The sequence below is a fragment of the Tursiops truncatus genome, chromosome 10 (assembly GCF_011762595.2).
Source record: "Tursiops truncatus isolate mTurTru1 chromosome 10, mTurTru1.mat.Y, whole genome shotgun sequence".
Lineage (NCBI taxonomy): Eukaryota > Metazoa > Chordata > Mammalia > Artiodactyla > Delphinidae > Tursiops > Tursiops truncatus.
Genome location: NC_047043.1, coordinates 61,353,822 through 61,364,969, shown reverse-complemented (window position 1 = coordinate 61,364,969; position 11,148 = coordinate 61,353,822). Strand labels below are relative to the sequence as shown.

General features: G+C 47.9%; 2 protein-coding genes across 29 annotated transcripts in view; one reads left to right on the top strand and one right to left on the bottom strand.

Moving 5' to 3' along the window:
* SLC6A20 (solute carrier family 6 member 20) overlaps nucleotides 1-11,148 on the top strand; it is a 92,299-nt gene that overhangs the window by 49,262 nt on the left and 31,889 nt on the right. The window lies entirely within an intron of this gene.
* Nucleotides 8,234-11,148, bottom strand: part of SACM1L (SAC1 like phosphatidylinositide phosphatase) — a 97,337-nt gene continuing 94,422 nt past the window's right edge. For all 26 annotated transcript variants that reach the window (XR_012334583.1, XR_012334584.1, XR_012334585.1 and 23 more), the window contains one exon: nucleotides 8,234-11,063. The gene's annotated coding sequence lies outside the window, so the exon portion shown is untranslated. The remainder of the gene's footprint in view (nucleotides 11,064-11,148) is intronic.

Genomic DNA, 11,148 nt, shown 5'->3' with positions numbered 1-11,148 from the left:
CTTGTCACCCTTGTTGGTCAGGCTGCGGCTCTGTGAGCAGTAGGAGGCACGGGGTGGGGGGTACACTATTTTCCTCCCTCGGGAGAAGAGATGGCAGGGGTCTGACAGCAGGAAATTGTCTTGTTCAACAGAAACTCATTATACAACTTTCAGATCAGAAACATTCCTGGCAGCATGATTTGAAACTCAGGATAAAAGGATTTTGAGCTATTTCTTTTTATCACAAGATTCACAAGATTTATCACAAGATTTTTTATCACAAGATTGATTTGGGTTTGGGACCACAGTAGGCAGGAAGGCTAATCACTCTATTGCAGTGTTGTTCGTTTGTTTTGGTTTTTTACAAATTTTTCCTCTGAAGCGTCACAGTGCGCTCACTAGACAGCAACGCACCCACACAGCATTCGCATGCCTTCCAGGGAGCTGGAGACGCCTTCTGTGACATGCCAGAGAACCTCAGTGAGGGTCAAGTGCTTTTTTGGAAGGCAAGGTGGCAATAGAGATTGAAGTCTCAGCATTAAAAAAATTTTTTTCTGAGTTATTCTATTTCTAGCACTCTACATAAAGAAAATAGTTCTGACAGACGGTAGACAGTAGAAGGATAGCCTCCATCTTTTAATAAGAGCCAGGCATGGGAAACCTCCTAAGCCCTCACCTAAAGGGGATTGGTTCCATCAATTATGGAACGTGCACGCGGTGGTGCTCTTGGAAGCCGTTAAGAAGGTTTTTCAAAAAATGTATTTCAGCATTTTTTCATGTTATACATTAAATGGAGGGAGGGAAGTCAGATTCAAAGCTGTATAAAATGGATGATCTCAATTATGTTTTAAAGTATGCAGAGAAAAGAGAATGAACAAAAACATACCAAAGAGAATAAAACAATAGTTATCTTTGGCTGTGTGTGTGTGTGTGTGTGTTGTGGTGTCTTCTGTACTCAGCGTGAGTGGTTTTTTTCACCATAGAGGACAATGAAAGATGTTAGACCAAAGTATTTACTAGGTTTAACCTGTTCAAGAAGACCAACATAAAACACTACTCCCTCACTCTCACCCACCCCTCCCAGCTCAAAAAAAAAAAACTTGACAGAAGATTAATGTACAGTTTTTTAAAAAAAATAGTGCATTCTTAATCCTCTAACTCCTTTTTTTAATTTGAAAGGCATATATACATATATATATATCTCATAAGTATGTGAAGTACGTGTATTCCCATATGCTCCAACAGCTTCATAACTGACTTTTGTAAGAATTATTTGTCAGGATGAGATTTCCACATCATTCGGCATTCAGCACACCTACCCACGATACCGTTATCCTGCTACACATTTCCCAAACATGAGGCCAGGTGAGCCTTGCTGTCACGTGACTATTTAATTCCTTATTTCTAACAACAGCATTACCTGAGTAGTCTGCAGGTGGACACTGTTAAGGTGGGGTAGTTCTGAGGTGGAATATAATTGAGGCTCGAACAACATGGAGGTGAAGGGCGTCCATCCTGCACGCTGTTGAAAATCCCTGAAAATCTGCATATGACTAACAGTTGGCGCTCCGTATCCACAGTTCCTCCATATCTGCGGTTCAGCCCACTGGGGATTATATAGTATTGTAGTACTTACTACTGAAAAAAGTCTGCGTATAAGTGGACCCATGCAGTTCAAACCCAGTGTTGTTCAAGGGTCAACTGTATATATAAATTGCTAGGAAACGGCAAGACCTTCAAGACCCAGGAAAAGAAAGAAGAAATCTTGTGCCTGGTACAGAGTATACTTAAGCTGATAGGTGGAAAGGTAGATGGATGGATGATGGTTGACCAGCAAATGGACACTGGGGAGAGGATGGATTGGTGGGTGGGTGGAGGGACGGACTCCATGGGTCCATGGATGGACAGATGGATGGGATGGATGGGTCCAGGATGGACAGATGTAGGTTAGGTGGGTGGCGTCCTCTCGGTCATAAGTGTCTACAGAACAAAGACCAAACAGCTTATCCTGGCTTGGTAAGGACTTGACCACCTAACACCTGCCCCTGTTTCCACCTCATTTCCTGTCACTGATCTTCCCGCAGCCCCCCTCCCTGCCAGCTGTTCTGAACAATTGTCCATTAGTGAATGACCACTCTCTACCTCCACACTTTGCCCAAGCTATTCCTCCACTGGGATGCCACTGTTAGCCTGGGGCACTTCCAGCACCTGGGCAGAAGGCCTGCACTTTGTTCTAGAGTTTCTGTCGCCCACTAGCCCCGTCTCTGTGAAGTGGTGCGGTCAGAGGAGGCACCCAATGAATATTTCTTGCATGAAGAAGCCATGTCTGTTATGAAAAGCCTCAGAGTTCGTGAGGCAGGGGTGCTGGTGGTTTTCCCAAGCCTTTCACTGCCCAGCAGTGTCACCTACATTAAGTGATTTCTGTTTACACTCCTGTTCTGTACCTGACAGGTAACAAACCGCATCATGAAAGGCCCCAGAGGGGCGTCTAACTTCCCTCTACACAGAGCCCTGGCTTCCACCACCCAGCCCCCCGCCAGCCAGCAAAGAGCTTGTTTATAAACCGCAGAGCCAGGCTGCGCCAAAATACTTCCCAGAATAAAAAGGATTAGGGGTCCGTGCTCCTTCCCATGAGGCTTCCTTCCTGCTCTGTGGGCCAGGCGGCACCAGGAATGTTAATTCTGAAGATTACATTCCAGGTGCCAGCACCCGACGCTAGAACAAAGGAAAAGCAGCTGAAGGAACTGCACAAAATCTGTGCTTGATAGTCAGCAGGCCTTGGAGACCAAGTCAAAGTCTAAGGCCGTGGTCGTTCAGGAAGAAATTGGGATGCAAATGTGTTGTATACCAACATGTGGAAAATGAGTGCACCTGCTGTTGACTTTTACATAAATGTGCTCAAATCATGGAAGAAACGTGGAAGAATGAGAACACTGATGTGGCTCATGGAAATGTGGACTTTTTTTCCCCTAAATTTTCTCTGTATGATATTTAACCCATAAAGAGGGGCAGTCAGAAGACACCTGACTAGGCAGTGGGACAATGACACTTTTCCTCAAAGCCCCTTCTGCTCCTCTCTGGTGCTTAGGTCATTGCATCTCAGACTTTGCCCACCGAAGCTTCTTGATAAACTACAGACTGCTGGCCCCGCCCCTAGAGATTCTGATTCGGAGAACTGTGGGGGAGGGCAGGATTCTGCATTGCTGACAAGCTCCTAAGTGATGCCAATGGATGCTGCTGGTCCATGGACCACACTTTAGAGGAATCCCCCACCCCAGACCACCAGCTGCTGGGAGGCAGGCGGTGGGGTGCCAATAATGTAGAACAACTGGCTTTTGGAGGGAGGAGCAGGACCTAATTTATAGCATTTGCTGATGACCATGGTGTAAATACTCTCACTGTGGCCAAGTTCAGACTAACCAGTGGAATGTCTGGGAATGTGGGGTTGGGAGGAGATGTGCAGCTCCTGAGAGCTGGTGTGAGCCAGCCCCGGCATGCCTGGAGCCACAGCCCTTCGGGGCAGCACCCAGCCTGGGACTGAGCCACACCAGGCCGGTCCACAGATGGACGGGTGGGCAGCACGACGGCTGCCCCCTTGTGTAGTGTGTGCACGTGTGTGTTGTGCTCAGTCTCTGGCCCTTGGTGTTTCTACAGTGCTCCTGGATGGAACAGAAACCTGAGTTTCAGAGGTTGTAAAGTATCAAACACAATTTGTAAAGTAAGCTCAAGAGGCTGGGTCCCAGCCGTCAGAAAATGTCCCCGGGAGTGCCATATCTGCTGCTCATCCTGGGATTTCCAAATTCATTCCTGGTGACAGCCACACTCCTGGGCTCCTGACATGTGCCAGGCGCATGTAGGGTGGACACGGGACTGAGGCAGAGATGGGATGAGGGTTAGGTTGGGGTTAGGCTGGGCCTGTAATAAGGAAGAACCTTTATATTCTATCACAAGTTAATCAGTAAAGGGATGTTGCCTATAAGCTTAAATTATACATAATGGCCCATCTCTGGGAACCCTGGCGCCCAGGTAAGGAGCATTAAGCTAAAATACCTTTGTTTAGCTCACAGCAAACATCCTGACGAGGCTCACCTGTGAATGGCTGCATCCCCGCACCCCCCACCCCCCACCCCAGGCTGACCGGAACCAGGAAATGCTTGGCTTTACTCCCTCCCCTTTAGTATAAAAGACCCTGAATGCTAAGGCATTCATTAGGCAAGATGGTTCTCTGGGAGACGAATCCACCATCTTCTCAGTTTTCTGGCTTTCTGAGTAAAGTCACTATTCCTTCCCCCAGCAGCTCATCTCTAGATTTATTGGCCTGTCGTGCAGTACAAGCTTGGACTCGGTAACAAATTTTGGGTTGGGGAATTTTCCGGTAAGGCCCTAGCAGCTGCTGGAGACCACTTGTCCAGAGAATCTGCCCTTCAAAATTCCCCAAAGTGGCACTGGCTGCCCCAGTGCTAGGCAATTGGAACAAGGAATTGACATTTGGGAGCCGACGGGTTCCATACAGTAGGGTAAGTCACTCCGGTGTGTACAGCCGGAAACTTTATTTCCTCTCCATTTGGGGCTTTTTCTCCAAAACAAGCCAGTTTGTTTTGTATTTGAGTGGGGTACCCTGTTGGAGAGAGGAAAGAGTTGTTGGACTTTTACCCGGTTCGTTTGCTTCTTTGGATGCTAGCGTTGGTATGTGCCATTTGTGTTTTGTTTGTTTTGAATTTCTGTCTTTAAAAATGGAGAATGTTTCAACTATCCCTAAAGAAAGCCCTCTGGGGCTTCCCTGATGGTGCAGTGGTTGAGAGTCCGCCTGCTGATGCAGGGGACGCGGGTTCATGCCCCGGTCCGGGAATGATCCCACATGCCGCGGAGCGGCTAGGCCCGTGAGCCATGGCCGCTGAGCCTGCGCGTCCGGAGCCTGTGCTCCGCAACGGGATAGGCCGCAGCAGTGAGAGGCCCGCGTACCGCAAAAAAAAAAAAAAAGAAAGTCCTCTGAGATGTGTTTTGGATAAGTGATCTGATTACAGCCATGACCCATGAGTAGAAGATGATGATATTTTATTGTAACATTGTGTGGCCACAGTACTTGTTAGAAACTCCACAAGGGGTTTAGGCAGAGTTATCTTGGGACCCCGTGCACCGTATACTGCTGCCCTTGCTGTGTTAATTACGTCGTTTGTGGTCTCCTGTGTCGTTGGTGTATGTAAAACCCCAAGACCAAACTTGAGGGTTTATTTAGATTTTGTTTGTTCTTTGGGTTTTTTGTTTCATTTTGTTTGGTACTCTTTCTCTATTTACAGCCAAATCAATTTTGTGATATTTAAAACTCTTAGTGATGTCAGATGAGGCAAGGAATAGAAAAGGGGGGGAGGAAGACCTGTCTGTAGGACATTCCCAGGGAGAAGAGAAAGGTTCCACTTGGTTCCTAAAATCACCAAAAACCCCAGCCCAGAATTCCTCCCGGTTGGCTGATGCCAAGGCAAAAAGGCATCCTTTTAATTGTTAGAGATGATTAATTGCTATTTATGGTTTTATGGTGGCTTTTCTGTGAAGAAGTGGGGAAGAATGATGACATTCTTTACGTGCAAGTATTTGTGCTGTTACATCAGGGAAAATAAGAGAAAGAAAGGAATGAGAGTGAGGATAGGTTGCTTCAGACCTTAACTCCTCCAGCTGAGCTCGGGACTGCCCCTCCTTCTAGGGATCAACTAGAAAATCCTGTGTTAGTTCCTGGGGCACAGGGGCCTGGTATGGTATTGCCATCTAAGACCCGACAGGGCACCCAGTTGGGGTGAGGAGCTGCTCCCGGGGCAGGAGTTTCCCTTACCCCGTTATCTCATAGGGGGCCTAAATGCCAACAGCCAGCCAGCTGGGTTTCTCAGCCTTGTTTATTTGAAAAAATTGCAACCCTCCTTTATAGGGAGCGCTCCTACACCTGAACCCACTTGGCAGTACCAACAGCTGAACCAAATTGGAACCCAGTGAGGGAGGACTGCACTTATTAGAGCATTACTTATCAGTGCATCTTGGCAGGGCTTTGAAAAGGGGAGCCAAAGCAAAAAGAGGTTGAACAAAATTCAGCAAAAAAACAAATGAAGACCCCTCCGAATTCTTGGAGAAGATTTATCAGGCCTACAGACGTTATACTAATGCAGATCGTGTGGCCCCTGAAAATATTAGAATTGTAAATTTGACCTTTTTTACGGAGGGCAAAGTGCCTTATATCAGGAGAAAGTTGAAAAAATCAGAGGATTCATTTGAAATGAACCCTTCTCAATTGGTAGATGTTGCTTTTTAAAGTGTTCAACAGGGCTTCCCTGGTGGCGCAGTGGTTAAGACTCCACCTGCCAACGCAGGGGACACGGTTCGAGCCCTGGTCCGGGAAGATCCCACGTGCCGCAGAGCACCTAAGCCCATGCGCCACAACTACTGAGTCTGCGCTCTGCAGCCCGCTAGCCACAACTACTGAGCTTGGGAGCCACGACTACTGAAGCCTGCATGCCTAGAGCCCGTGCTTGGCAACAAAAGAAGCCACCGCAATGAGAAGCCTGTGCACTGCAATGAAGAGTAGCCCCCGCTTGCTGCAACTAGAGAAAGCCTGCATACAGCAACAAAGACCCAACACAGCCAAAAATAAATAAAATAAAATAAAATTAAGAAAAAAATAAAAGTGTTCAACAGGGAACAACGACAGAAGAAAGAAGATGCAAAATGAAACGCCACTTTTTTGGCAGTGGCATTGAATTCCCTGAAGGTGAGTAGTTGGGAGAGAGGTAAGTCACCGTTGAGGTGGGAACAGTGCACCTGCTGTAAGGAGGAGGAACATTGGAAAACAGGTTGCCCTAGGCTAAAACACAAGAAGAAAAACAGAGATGAGAGCCTCTCATACTATAGAAAGGAACACTGGTGAATGAAGAGGCCAGGGTCTCCCTTGGACTTGAGGTGCCTGATTCCCTACAGGAACCCCGGGTGAAATTGACAGTGGGGAATGAGATGATTAACTTTCTGATCGACCTCACCCTGAAGTTTTTCACCAGAACAGCTTGACATCCGAGTCCCACCAGAGCAGGCTTTAAGCCTACAGATGGTGCTCATGAAAACCCTAGGAAGGGAGACAGCTCTTCCCCCATGCTTCCCACCCTCCCCAGGTCAATGAAAAGGTAAGACCAGAAGTGTGTGCTAACGGCACCCCAGGGAGGGCCAGAAACACATGACCAACACGAATCCCATTAAAGGGTTGCTGGGAGGTGAGCGCCCTTGCCCGAGTGGTTAAAGGCACGGCCTGTCGCGGGCGCCGCTGGAGGGGCGCGGGCTCCGAGGGCACCATGAGACCCGAGGCAGCGGCCGGAGCCCGGGAGGCGCAGGGACGCATCTGTCACTGCCCTGGGGACGGTCCCCCGGGACCACCACTGCCACGACCGAGAGCCAAACACCATGGAGACCTTGGATCCTGACCCTCCAGGTTGCTGACCCCACCAGAACTGGAAGCCAGCTTGAGGCTGGGTATGACCAACAAACCTTTGGATCCCCATTTACCCATTTCTAAGCATCAAGAGTATCTGCAGAGTTCCGGGGAGAAGGTGCTGGCCAGTTTCCCCGTGCAAGCCACCATTCACTTCTATCACAATGAGTCCAATTCAGATGAGAAGGAGGAAGGAGCCCAGCCCTTCCGCCTTCAGTGTCAGGAGGCGCACGATGGCCCAGGAGGAAAGGGCAGAGACCGGCTGACAAACCCAGGATGGCAACCTGGAGGCTGCAGTGGCCTCAGTGGTAAGGGTTTGCTCTACCCCCCTGACTCTCCGGAGGATGCTGGGTACCCCTCATCCAAATAAGTCTGTCTCTCCTGCACCAGACCAACTCACATGTGCCCTATGGGACAACCCTTGGGGACAGACGCGCCAGGACACTTTGCATTTCAACTGGGTGTACAAGGACTTGACTTTCTCTGGCCAGCGCCCCACTCGTGGCAAGGACTCAGCTTTTACTAATACTTCTCCTAGTGATTCTTTGTGCCTCATTTATACCTTTGAGAAAGGATTCTAGGACCAAGAGGTTTGCATCCACATGGATTGCTATCAGGCGGGGCCAACTTTCAAAGTATGTTCAGCAATGTCACTGTGCTGATCAAACAACAAATTATTCCATATCGATTAATAACCCACCCTCGCCTCTCACTTAACCTGAGACCCTTTATTTGGCTTTTTCCACTTTTGTAAAAATGATTCAGATATTGTCCAAGGCTGGTGTGGTTGCTTAGTGACATTCAGAAAAATAAAAACTTATTTATAAAAAGCACACAAACACACTGAATAATTTCTGTATAAGTAACACAAATAAAAAGATAAGGATCTGGGGGGGGACCATTCTGGATAAAAACACATGACGCTTGTCTAAGGGCTGTGTGTATGAATAGGGAGACGAGCTTTAACTCTTAGTTGGGGACCACTTGGGGCTTCCTACTTGACTAGAGTAACACTGTTTTCAATGAAAGTACCTAATGTAATATTATTTTCAGCTTTTTATACTTTGATGACCAAATGAGTGTATTTGTCAAGGCTTTTTACTTAACTATTTTACATGTTGTTGTCTTCCCCGTTTCTACTTGAAGTAAATATTTTGAGAGATTAAAAAAAAAAAAAAGGGATGCTGGGACAATCTCCTCTGAGGCAAGAGAATCACTTCTTCCATTGATAGACTTGTCAAAATACCAGCCAGTGTATTCAGAAAAGGGCAAGGTGAGGGCCCAAGAGTGGAGTTTCACTTGGACCACACCTCGGCTGGCTGGGAATGTAGTGCACAAGGAATTGTTTTGATCCCTGAGGCATCTTGGACACCGTGCTGCGGCACATTCATAATAGCGTCCGTTAGGGAGAGATGCCACCTTACAATGGATTCAAAAGTCAGGGGAGTTCCCAGGCGGTCCAGTGGTTAGGACTTGGTGCTTTCACTGCCAAGGGCACTAGTTCAGTCCCTGGTCGAGGAACTAAGATCCTGCAAGCCACTCAGCACAGCCATAGAAAAAAGAAAGCATATAATGGGGCCTAACCTACAAAAGACCATCCAGCAGGTCACTCAGAATTGCATGATTTGTGCTAAAAATAACCCAAAGGTGGCTATTGGACCTCCCCAGATGGGGACCCAACACAGGAACCTGCGCCACTGAGGACTGGACTCAAATGCCTTGAGCTGCAGGAAGTCAAGTCAGCTGAAATGCACAAAGGAAGCTTTGAGTAAAGCCCTTCCTGGGGACAGTGTGGGCCTCAGTGTGTCAAGAACGTGTCTGTCAAAGGTGTTTGTTGTGGCAATGTGGCTGATGACAGCAAGAATGACCCACCGATGGAAGCAGCTGGCTTCACAGCTCAAGGGGATTATCTTGAACCATCAAGGCCAAATCAGTGCTGCATGTGCACCTGTACCGAATTGTCACAGAGCTCACATTGCTTGCAAGTTTGCTGGGCTGAAGAAGATTGATCGTTTGGGGGACAAGCTGGAAGATCGCCCCCTTCTTAATCTGGGGATGCTGCCATCATTGATATGGTTCCTGGAAAGCCCATGAGTGTTGAGAGCTTCTCTGACTCTCCTCCTCTGGGCCATTTTGCTGTTTGTGACATGAGAGACAGTTACTTTGGGTGTCATCAAAGCAGTGGGCAGAAAGTCAGCTGGAGCTGGCAGGGTCACCAAGTCTGCCCAGAAAGCTCAGAAGGCTAAGTGAATATTATTCCCCGATACCTGCCACCCGAGTCTTAATCAGTGGTGGAAGGATGGTCTCAGAACCGCTTGTCCTAATTGACCATTTAAGTTTAATAGTAAAAGACTGGTTAATGATAACAGTGCATCATAAAACCTTCAGAAGGAAAGGAGAATGTTTTGTGGACCATTTGTTTTTGTGTGTGGCAGTGTAAGGTTCTTAGTTTTTAAACTCAGTACTCTTTAATTGGTTAAAGCCCTCCTTGAGGAAATTATCCCCTGATTTGGATTAAGGCATTGGAACTACATTCATCCTGGAGACCACAATCAACAGGGAAAACTGAGAAAGTGAATACTAATTTGACTTGGGATAAGGCCTTACCAGTTGCCCTGCTGTGAATCAGTGGCTCCCAGAAGCAGGCTTAAATAAGTTCCTTTGAAATGTTGTGTGGTAGGGCTTTTTTGAGGTATAAATTTTGAGGGCTTTTGAGGGCTTTTTTTTGGTATAAAATGTGATGGGTTGAGGTTCATTGTTTCTGCATATGGATGTTCAGTGTTCCAGCATAATTTGTTGAGAAAGTGATCACAGAGCAGATCCACTGGGGTTGTGTGTGTGTTTGGATGGTTGGGCAGTGGGAGGGGTGATAGAAGTTACTGAAGGGCAGCGCTAAGGAACCCATCTGGGCACCAGGCCTTGAATGTCCAACCGTCCCACAGGCAGTGGACCATCGAGCAGGCTCTGTGAAAGAGAAAACCCTTCCGTGGACCTTGCCAGGCCTCCTGTGGCTACTGTTTAACATCTTGGGTGAAAATAATCTTTTCTTATAACCACTGAGGGTTCGAATGCTGCTCCAGGCAGGTTGTGCCAACGCAACCTATATTGATGGGTATATGGTGGGTGGGAGCCCCTGACAGCCTCGTAGACCCCTTGCTGTTGAGAGGAGCCGGGTAAGATGCTGCAACACCTCCCTGCTGGGCAGGAAGGGAGCAGGGTCTGGCAGAGTCTTCAAAGCAGGGTCCAGAAATGAGGGGGCAGGATTCGTTGTAGTCCTTGATGTAAGCAGGGAGGACGAAGCTGGGAGCGCGGAGGTCTGGTGATGTGGGGCCCGCTTTCCCGAGCACACGCTGGCACCTTTCTCTCCGTCGTGAGAGGGCCTTGCGGGGGCTCTGCTTGGCCTTGGTGCCAGCCATTCTCCTTCTGGGATTTCTGTCCCGAGGAAATAATCAAACACGTGGACCAGGCTTTGTTTAGGACGGCAGAAAACTGGCAACGGCCTAAGTGCCTGAGGACTGATGTGATGAAAGACGTTCTAGGCTCATTCTCCCAGTGGAATGTTGTGCAGCTTCTTAAGGGGTGATGGGAAGGTATACGGTGTGGTCGAGAGAATGACGGTGAGATCCTGTTGGGAGAGAAAAGTGGGTTATAGGACAGTACATATGTACAATGGAGGCATTTTTGTAAATATTAGATGTTCCTGTGAACAT